The sequence below is a fragment of the Ananas comosus genome, linkage group 6 (assembly GCF_001540865.1).
Source record: "Ananas comosus cultivar F153 linkage group 6, ASM154086v1, whole genome shotgun sequence".
Lineage (NCBI taxonomy): Eukaryota > Viridiplantae > Streptophyta > Magnoliopsida > Poales > Bromeliaceae > Ananas > Ananas comosus.
In genome coordinates this window covers 8,794,774-8,804,384 of record NC_033626.1, presented here as the reverse complement: position 1 = coordinate 8,804,384, position 9,611 = coordinate 8,794,774, and positions in this window count along the sequence as shown.

Genomic DNA, 9,611 nt, shown 5'->3' with positions numbered 1-9,611 from the left:
ATACTGAATAAACGGCTACCGTACTAATAACTAAAACAGAAAGCATATATGAATATCTACTATAGTAGCAAGACATTATAAAGTAAGAACTATAAGTATGCATGCAATGACTGCTGCTATAGACATATGCGTCAACCGGTCAAGAAGTCCAAAAGTACCAATCTGAAACTAAATGCTCTCTTGGTCAGCACGCAGACCTCAAGCCAATGCCCTGGAGGTCCGCACCGCAACACCTCCGAAGTACCACTGCCGCTCTAACATGCATATAACCCCTCTAGGGCTCACGGGTTGTCACCATTCAACCACTTTTCCGGAAAAGAACACTCCTTGCGTGGATCAGACCGCCAGTGTTCTGTGAATGCAACGAGATCGGGCGATCAATGCAATATGGTCAATGATCAACCGTCGGCAACCAGCCGACAATCCTGCCCAGGCCTATCGACCGCATAGGTCATCAACTGTAAGAAGCACAAGAACCAACCACTCAGGTCAACTAGGATGGAACAACTCAACACCCCTACCAAAAGTATGTAGCTACTGATCAATAGGTCAATACTATATATATGCAAGAATCGATCAACAAGTCATCTGAGTATACAATCTAGAACTACCGTCGGCCATAGCGACAATCCTACCCCCAGGGATCACGACCTCAAAGGTCATCGGACAAACAAAGTCAAGGACGGAATCACCGATAAGTCACAAGTATGGGTACTAGAATCGACCGCCTAGGTCACAGATCTCATAGATAGTCACGGAACCGCTCTACTATAAACATGACCCAAGATATGTAAAACAGGCAAGTAGAGTAACAAGAAAATATAGTATAACTACTCTACTCCTACTCAGGATACTAATCATGCAAACAATGAGTAGAGTAAGATTAGACAATGGGGGGTGCGATGCTCAATAAGCTACACTACGCAATAGTAATAACAGAGAGAACAGGGATAGGAGAATATCACCGAGCGTGCACCACTTTACCGACGTCGGATCGAATACCCACCTGTACGGATGTCGCGTCTGTCTCCTGACTGCGAAAGAAAGTCGACAGGACCTATAGAGGGTCACCGGGTTAGCATCTAACCACAACTAATAATTACAGTATCCACAACACCACAAACCGATTCCACGAAGATCGGTTTCCCAATACCGATTACCGTAACTCGCCGGAAGTCCCGAAAACCACACCGGGACGCCGTCGGGACCCACTAAGTGTCCCGAAACTCACCGACTCGTGTCACGAGTCACCTGCTGCCCCAAAACACTCCAATTTGGATGTTTTGGCAGCAAACACAAGATAACACCCCTACACAATTATCGCCGGATAATTGTACGAATCCGGGTTCCCGAAAGTGTCTATTTCGACACCGGAACCCTCCGTCGCTCACCTATCATCATCGAACCTACAAAATAATGATGGTGACCAGCCAACAAGGCTCAGCGACAAAACACAAAGCAAACAAACACCGTCGAAAAGAATCCGAATCGAAATCGCGTTCTTTCGACGAATTTCGTCGAAAAACGCACCGAAATCGACCTTTCGATTTCCGTGAAAGCTACAGGATCATGGACAATCAGTCCAGAGGTCAAACACACTCTTACATACTGCCTACAGTAGCCACAAGGCGTACAATTGCACAAAAGCCCCTATGTTTACATAAAATCCATCATTTTATGTAAATCGGGCGACTCCTATGACTCGTTCTCACAAACTGAGGACCTCTAAGTTCCGCCGAGACACGTACTGACAGGTCTCGACGTGCCGGAGGCCGTGCTCACGGTCTGAAGCGCAACAGGTCACTGTGGGAAGCGCGGGAGCAACTCGAAGTTCTGCGAACAGCGCGCAGTCGGGGAAGATCGCACCAAACAGGGCTGACCGGACACTGTTGATCCAAAGTGAGGTGAGCAAGGTGATCGGGACAGACCAACGATCACCGTGCTCACCTCCGGAGGCATCAAGACAGCCTCGGATCGCCGGATAAGCGCGCGCAAACCCAAAACAGTAGCCAAACAGGCTCCACGGGGTCGACCCAGCGAAAACAGCAGAATGGAGTCTCCCCAACAAAATCTAAGGTGAGCACGATGATCAGCAATTTGCCACGATCACCGTGCTCCCTTCCGTAGGGGTCGAGAAGCCCTAGAAAGCACAAAACGGCAACCCACTCCCTAAAAACCCTATTTCGGGCTTGGCCGGAGCAAGCTTGCTCCGGCCGGCTTCCGGCGGCATGGAGGCGCGCACGGGGGCCAGGGATGGGTGCGGGAGAGGTGAGGAACGTGGTGCTCACCTCAGGTGGCGACGAGGAGCGGCGGCGGCAACGGTGGAACCAACCCAGCCCGCACCAGGTTCGGCTCGGGTCCAGGGTGGCACGCAGCTCTCGGCGGTGGCCGGGGCACCTCGGGCCGACGGCGAGGGGTCGCTCGAGGTCGAAGGACGAGGAGGGAGGCAGCCGGCAAGGGCGGCGGCAACCCGCGGCTCGGGCGCAGCCACCCGAAATTGGCTCGGTCAGGAGACCGGGGCGGCGGCGCCCACGGCGCGCGGCGGCGGTGGCGACATCTCCGGACGGGGGTGGGGGTGCCGGAGGTTGAGACGGAGGCCGCATGGGTGGAAAAAGGGACTGCGGCGCGAGGGTGGAGCTACCAGGTCTGCTCGGCCCGAGTAGACCTGGGGCAGCTGCAGGATGGCCGCAGCGGCGGCAGCAGCCCGCAGGGGCGGCGGCAGTCGGCGAGGAGGGATGCCGGGGCTCCGGGGAGTCAGCCGGGGTGGTCACGATGGCGGCGGTGCAGAGAAAAAGGCCGCAGGCTTGCCTCGGCCTGGGCTCGGGCTGGGGCGGCTGCTGCTGGCTGGAGCGGCTACGGCGGTGCTCCGGGCGGCTCGGGGCGACGGCGGCTGCGTGCCTGCGGTCGAGGGAGGGTGGAGGCGGCCGAGGGAGGAGGTTTAGAGTCCTCCCCCTGCTCGGGTCCAAGCCGCTGGAGAAGGAAGGTGGGAACAAGAGAGGGAGAGGGAAAGAAAAGGTTGGGGTGGTGGTGCCTGGCCGGAGATAAGTCGGCGGCGGCCGGGAGTCGTGCGGCTAGGTCAGAGGGAGGCAAGAACGTGGCTGGGGTGCGGTTAGGGTTAACTAGGGATGATCTAGGGCTCGGATCTCAAGAAAAACCCTAGAAAACAATATAAGTACGGCGCAAAATTGCAAGAAAGTCCACCTAGACTTACTATTTCAAGCTAAATCCATCCCAGCCTGAGTAAAATGCCTGAATACCCCTCCACGTGCGATCTCACACAAAATGGTACATAAAATATCGCGACTTTCGCAAAAATACCAATTTGCCCTCACCGACCTCCCCTCGATCAACGTGCGATCTCCGCAGATCCGTCCGTCGGATTTGCGAACGGATCGCACCAGTGCGATCAGCACCTCGGAGACAACAAAGCTACGATTTCGTTTCACCTCAAACGGTCGCGGATTTGCGACGAAATCCACTCTCTGTCCAAAAGGCCAAAAATCACGCACAAATACATATAAAACACGTTTTATTGGATTTTCTCGAAATCCGTGCATCAAACTCAAAATCCGTCAGCGCCAATAGTCCCAGAACAGCTGAACCGGTCGAAACGAGCTATTGGAGTCCTAAGCTCGGAGTCCGATACGCGCCGAAAGCCAACTCTACTCTATGGCTTCTCCGGAAAACCAGAGTTACTATTCACTTTAAGTGAAAACTAATAATCGCGTAACTTCTCCGTTTTAGCTCAGTTTCTCCTGAAACTTGACGAGTGCTTATGTAATTAAATTACACACATAAATATCATCAACCGAGAGTTTAGTTACACTGTCAAAAATCTCAGTCCTTACATAATATATTAAATTAAATCGAATTTTTACCATACACCCGTTTTCTTAGCAAAAGATAATACAACCAAAAAAGAGAAAAAAAAAACTAAATAAAAAAATTATGCGGATAAAATAAGATTCACTAATTAAGAAAAAATTATGACTGACTCTTCTGCTGCAATAGAGTAATTTCAACTCAAATTTTTTTTTCTGAATTTTTCATCATTCTCTTGTTTTTTATAAATCCAAAAGACAGCTCTCCATGTGCGCCCATGCACTAGATGCAGCCAAGCTTTTCTCTCGTATTCCATGCCTTCTGCCGTACAATAACGTCTTGGAGCAGCCTTCGGCCGTACACCTTTAGCACAATTAGCCTACTCCATGTAATGTCAACATCCAATTCTAATTCTAATACAATAATGATCAATAGCTGCCCATACAGGATGAGGCTAACCTAAAGCCTTATCTTGTAGACTCTTTTGTATTAGACTACTTAATTTAAAACTATCAATCATTCTCTAATTAGAATATCTAAATTCAAATTAATTTATCCCTACTAGATTTAAATATTTATGCTAATTAATCAACTAGAAATCAACTATATATAAATCTAACCAAATCCTAACAACTACTTATAAAAGATTGCCACTCCAACAAAAACGGTCTATAGCGACACTTTTAAATGTCAGTATAGGTCAAAAAAAGTGTTGCTGGCTAAATTACCGACACTTTTAAAAAGTATTGCTATATGTGGGGTCGCTGGGAATATAGTGACAATTAAAGAGTGTCGCAATAACGTAAAAGAGTGCTGCTAATTTACCAATACTTATTTAAGCATTTAGCAACCGTCGGAACTCTACCTCGTTGGCTGCGGTGGCGGAGAAGGACAAGAGGAAGGGATCTTCGTCTAGGATTTTAGTGGATTGAGTGAGGAGAGAAGGGGAGATGGTAATCGATTTTTCTTTTTTTTTTTCTTTTCTATTTGTAATCGGATTGAATGGGCTGGGTGGGGTGGGTTGAGAAAAGTAACATTTTTATTTTTGGTTGGATTGAGCTTTATATTTAGGCATTAGTAGATTTATTTTTAAGTTTTGGCATAAATGGGACACTTACACAAAAGTGTCCCAAACATATATCCCTATAACCTAATTCTGTTGTAGTGTGCATTCTGCGAAACCTACGGCTAGCACCACACTATTATTTTTCTAAAATTGTCATTTTGAGATATCACCTTGAGCTGCAATGCATATACCTTTAATTTTTTCAAGAAGTGTTAAATCAAATAAAACAACTGTTAATATCTAAGAGTTTAAGCTGCTGGAGAATGATGGTTTTAATAATTATATTCAACAAGAAGTAAGATTTGAATTTGATTCGCCGCTATGTAGATAAGATATATATCAGCCAATTCCTCTAATCAATGATAATTTATTATGCTGTGCTAAGATTAGGATCATATATATTACCCTGAGGGTGCGTTTGGTTCACACTATCTTTTTAAGATTCCTAATAATCTAATAGGAATAAAAAAAATGGCGGTGTTTGGCTAAACGCACTAAGTAATCTAGTAGGTAATACTGGATTTACTTGAGAATGAGATGCATCCCAAAGTACTAATCTCATTCCTTTGAGAGATGGTAGATTTCCTTATATATATTAATGGATTGGAGTAATTATAATATGTCTAATCTCTTTCTTTCTTCCCATCAGTCGGCTAGTTGGTATTATTTTTCTTTACACTCTAATCTTATATCTCTCTCTAAACTTCAACTCTTTTTCTCTCTCTAAACTAAGCTATTTCTCTCCCTCTTTTTCTAAAATCTCAACCCTCTCATTCTCTCCAATCTCGATTCTATTTCTCTTCACATTTCTTTAATTATGCTCTCTCTTTCTAACCTATATTCTCTCCCTCTTTTTTCTAAAAGGATGTTGAAATTTTTTATAATATTATTGAAAATTAATTTAAAAAATAAATAAGTTAATTGTATATTTTTCGTAATCTTAAATAACATGACTAAATAATACGACCGTACGAATCAAACACCGAAATACTATATTCTTAGTAATAGAATGAATAGGAATAAAATTTTCGAATATCTTTTTACTCCTAGTAATCTTTTATAGTGCGAACCAAACGCACCTGAAAGTACTCCTGAGAGAGAGAGAGAGAGAGAGAGAGAGAGAGAGAGGGGACAATTAATGTGTACCTAGAGAGGGACAAGACTCTAGAGCCCTGTGTATGGTCCAAGAGCATCTCACATGGATCATAGAGCACAAGCACATGCTACTCTTTGTCGGTTCTCACATCTGCGCAGGTTGTGACAAAGCTCCATCCCTACGTTGGCGCATGCTTGCAAGAAGACTCTTCATGCCTGATTGTTTCATCTGTACAAAAGCCATCTTTCGTAGTGCTCATTTAACCCTTTCTCATGCGGCACTGTTCGAGGAGCAGAAAATACAGTGCCCGCCCTAGATGAGACCAAGCATTTGATTTCAGTGTCGTGTTTTAACCCCCTTCAGGCCGTCGTAAAGGTTGTTTGGCATGGCCACTTCTGCCCAGCTTGGAGGTCGGTCGGATCTTTCACTGCATCGCACCGTACGTACGTATTGCGCGCGGTAAGAAAAGGTACTGCATGCATAGATGCAGTGTTTTGGCTCGTAGACTGCCGTAGCAGTCGAATCTGTCGTGCCAAACAACAGGCTCGGCACGAACACTAGCTATGAGAAAAATAATATCTAAGGACATTGTTTTTGTAATAATTAATGATTCTTAAAAGCATTCTAAATTAATCTACTGTGCACATGAAAAGGCGTCGGTAAATGAGAAGTCGCCGTATGTATACCAATGTTTATGTCATGCATCGATGAGATATAGTCCGATGACTTAAAGCATCACAAAATAAAAGTAATAGTATAATTTACTACGTGAAGAAATTAATTTTGATATTCATATAACGACGGTTTTTGAAGCATATGTGTTTTCTATATAATGGGAATGCTTGGGGATGCTTTTCGCAAGCGTCATCAAAAACTGCCCTTACAATGCAAGTGTATCTTGCCGACGCAAAAGCTTCTTGATCAAACAAGTTTGTGAGCGGACTCATTGTAGTGGTTACATAGTTTTAGAGCCAACTTTAAACTGCTTTCATTTTTAATTTAAAGTCCCATAATTAATATGTTTAAAGCTTTCATTTTTAATTTAAAGTCCCATAATATGATTTGATATATATATATATATATATATATATATATAGAACTAGGCTACTATGCTATTAATAGCACCAAGTCACTGGTGCTACCAAGTTTTTGGCCATTGGATTAAGAGATGTGTGGTTAGGATAATGTGGGCCCCCTAGGGTTGAGTGGGTGGTTGATTGAATAGTATGATCTAACGGGTGAAAATGATCACAAGGGTAGATCTAACGGCGGAAAACTTGGTAGCACCAAGTGCTTTGTTGCCTCATTAATAGCATAGTAGCCAGACTCTATATATATAATATATATATATATATATATATATATATATATATAAAAGTCCGGCTACGTATACTATTATGATACGATCGTCCTCCGTACTCATAAGTTGTTTTCGATGATAGAGCTTCCGAATCGATCGAGCCACACCGTTAAACGTTATTTACAGCATTTAAAACTTCTAGAATCAAATTTTATAATTTTTCGACATCATTTGCCTTACAATCAAGAGGTCACAAATTTGACAATTTTTAATGGCGAGTATGAAATACTTACTAGTTTAGCGGTGTAAAAGAATTGAATTGTTGAATTTTTGATAGAAAATTTATTCACTATATAGATAAGATCAATAACTCGATCTTGAATTGAATGATCGATCATGCTTTTTAGGACGTTGTTCGATTTTGACCGTTCATTTATGCCGCTTGATGGATTCTATTATGATTTCAAAAATTTACGAAATTTATTTTCTAGAAGTTTCAAATACTCTAGATCACATTTAACGGAGTGGATTGTCGATTCGAAAGTTCCATCATCGAAAACAACTTATAGTACGAGGGCTCCAATACTCATAATAGTATAGTAGCCATGGCCTATATATATATATTATATGTATATATATATATATATAATATATATATATATATATTATATATATATATATATATATATATATATATGTATTTCTTATGTTATTTGTAAAATCCACTTATTAAAAAGTACATTATATATAGGATCACTCAATAGTAGTGAATATGGAAATGGTGGCAAGATATCATAATGTAAACATTGAAAATAATTTTGTAACCAAATTATATATAGCTTTTGTTACTCTCCTTAAGTGCAGGAAAGAGTTGTCGCGACATATTCACCCTATCGAATACAATGAATTAAAGTGCATATTAATGCGAAAACTATGTTTCAACTGCATATCTTGAGGCTTGCTGTATTATTGTCTCTTCGTGTTGTATGAGGCCGTGTTTTTGTCACGCCAAATCCTTGGGACCTTCATGTCATTATGAATAAGGCCGTGTTTTTCTCTCGCCAAATCCATGGGACCTTCATGTCATTATGAATCAAACCTAACGTTATAATATATTGTATCAATTTTTGTACTTTGGGGGCCATTGGATTGGATATAACTGTGAATGCAGTTTAATAAGTTAAAAATGCATGCGTCAAATTAAAGATATAGCAATTATAATTATATGCATTTCTTTTTTATTGGATGTAGTCCAAAACATTGTAATAATAAATAATCTATTGGGTTGTATATATGCAGATGAAATTATATTTATAAATTTTGTCATTTTATATGTGCAGTGATAAAAATTACTCCTAATATAAGTTTTTTTTTTTCCTACAAGAGTGGGACTTAATTAATTGCACCTTTTTTAACATCGAATGTATTATCGTTGTAACTGCATGCAATCAGATAGCTCCTTACATGCATTAATGAAAATTTTGATGGATGGTTAGAATGAGAGAGAGAGAAGACCCTATTAGAAGCTAGTGTAACAAACCTAAGTTATATACAAAAATAATTCAAAGGAAGGTTTTAGATATTAGAATACTACTACAGGTTTAAGAGAATGTTGTCCTTATACAATATAGATAAACTGTAGATTTTTAATTGATTAACAAAAACAACTTTAAAGATTGCCATGCAATTTGTTGTTGTATAAAACTATAAAAAAGAACGGAATTTTAGGAACACAAAATATTTTCTTTTTTCATATTACAATCATAAAGATATATCTATTGCTAAAACATTTTTTTTTAAAAAAAAAAAATCATCTTGTAAAGGCTTGCCCCAGGAAAGAGAAAAAATAAAATTTAGGTGACACGAATGTAGTCCTCAAAAAGTTTCTCAATAAATAATCATTACAAGTTTAAATCAATCATTTTTAAGGAAATAATAATAATATGCTTATATAAAACCCAGATGTTGGCGTTTCAGCAAAGACATACTAACCTAATACGGCTCGACCGTAATTGGTGCGTGACAGCTGGCCGAGTCCACATGCGAGAGGCCACAAATCCGGAGAAATTATTTTTCTGGACCGGGAGTGTATATACACGCCACAGTACAGTATAAAATATTTAGGATTAATTTCACACGTGTTCATGTAAATATAGTAAATAATAAATATATTTTTATAAAGTTCAATTTTCATATATGATCCCTACAACAGTCTTAATATTGTCCTCAAATACATTCCTACCGTTAGAATCCGTTAGAAAAATTTAGTTAACTATAGATTAAATATTTAATTCTGATTAGTTTTTAATATTTTTATCTCTCTTATA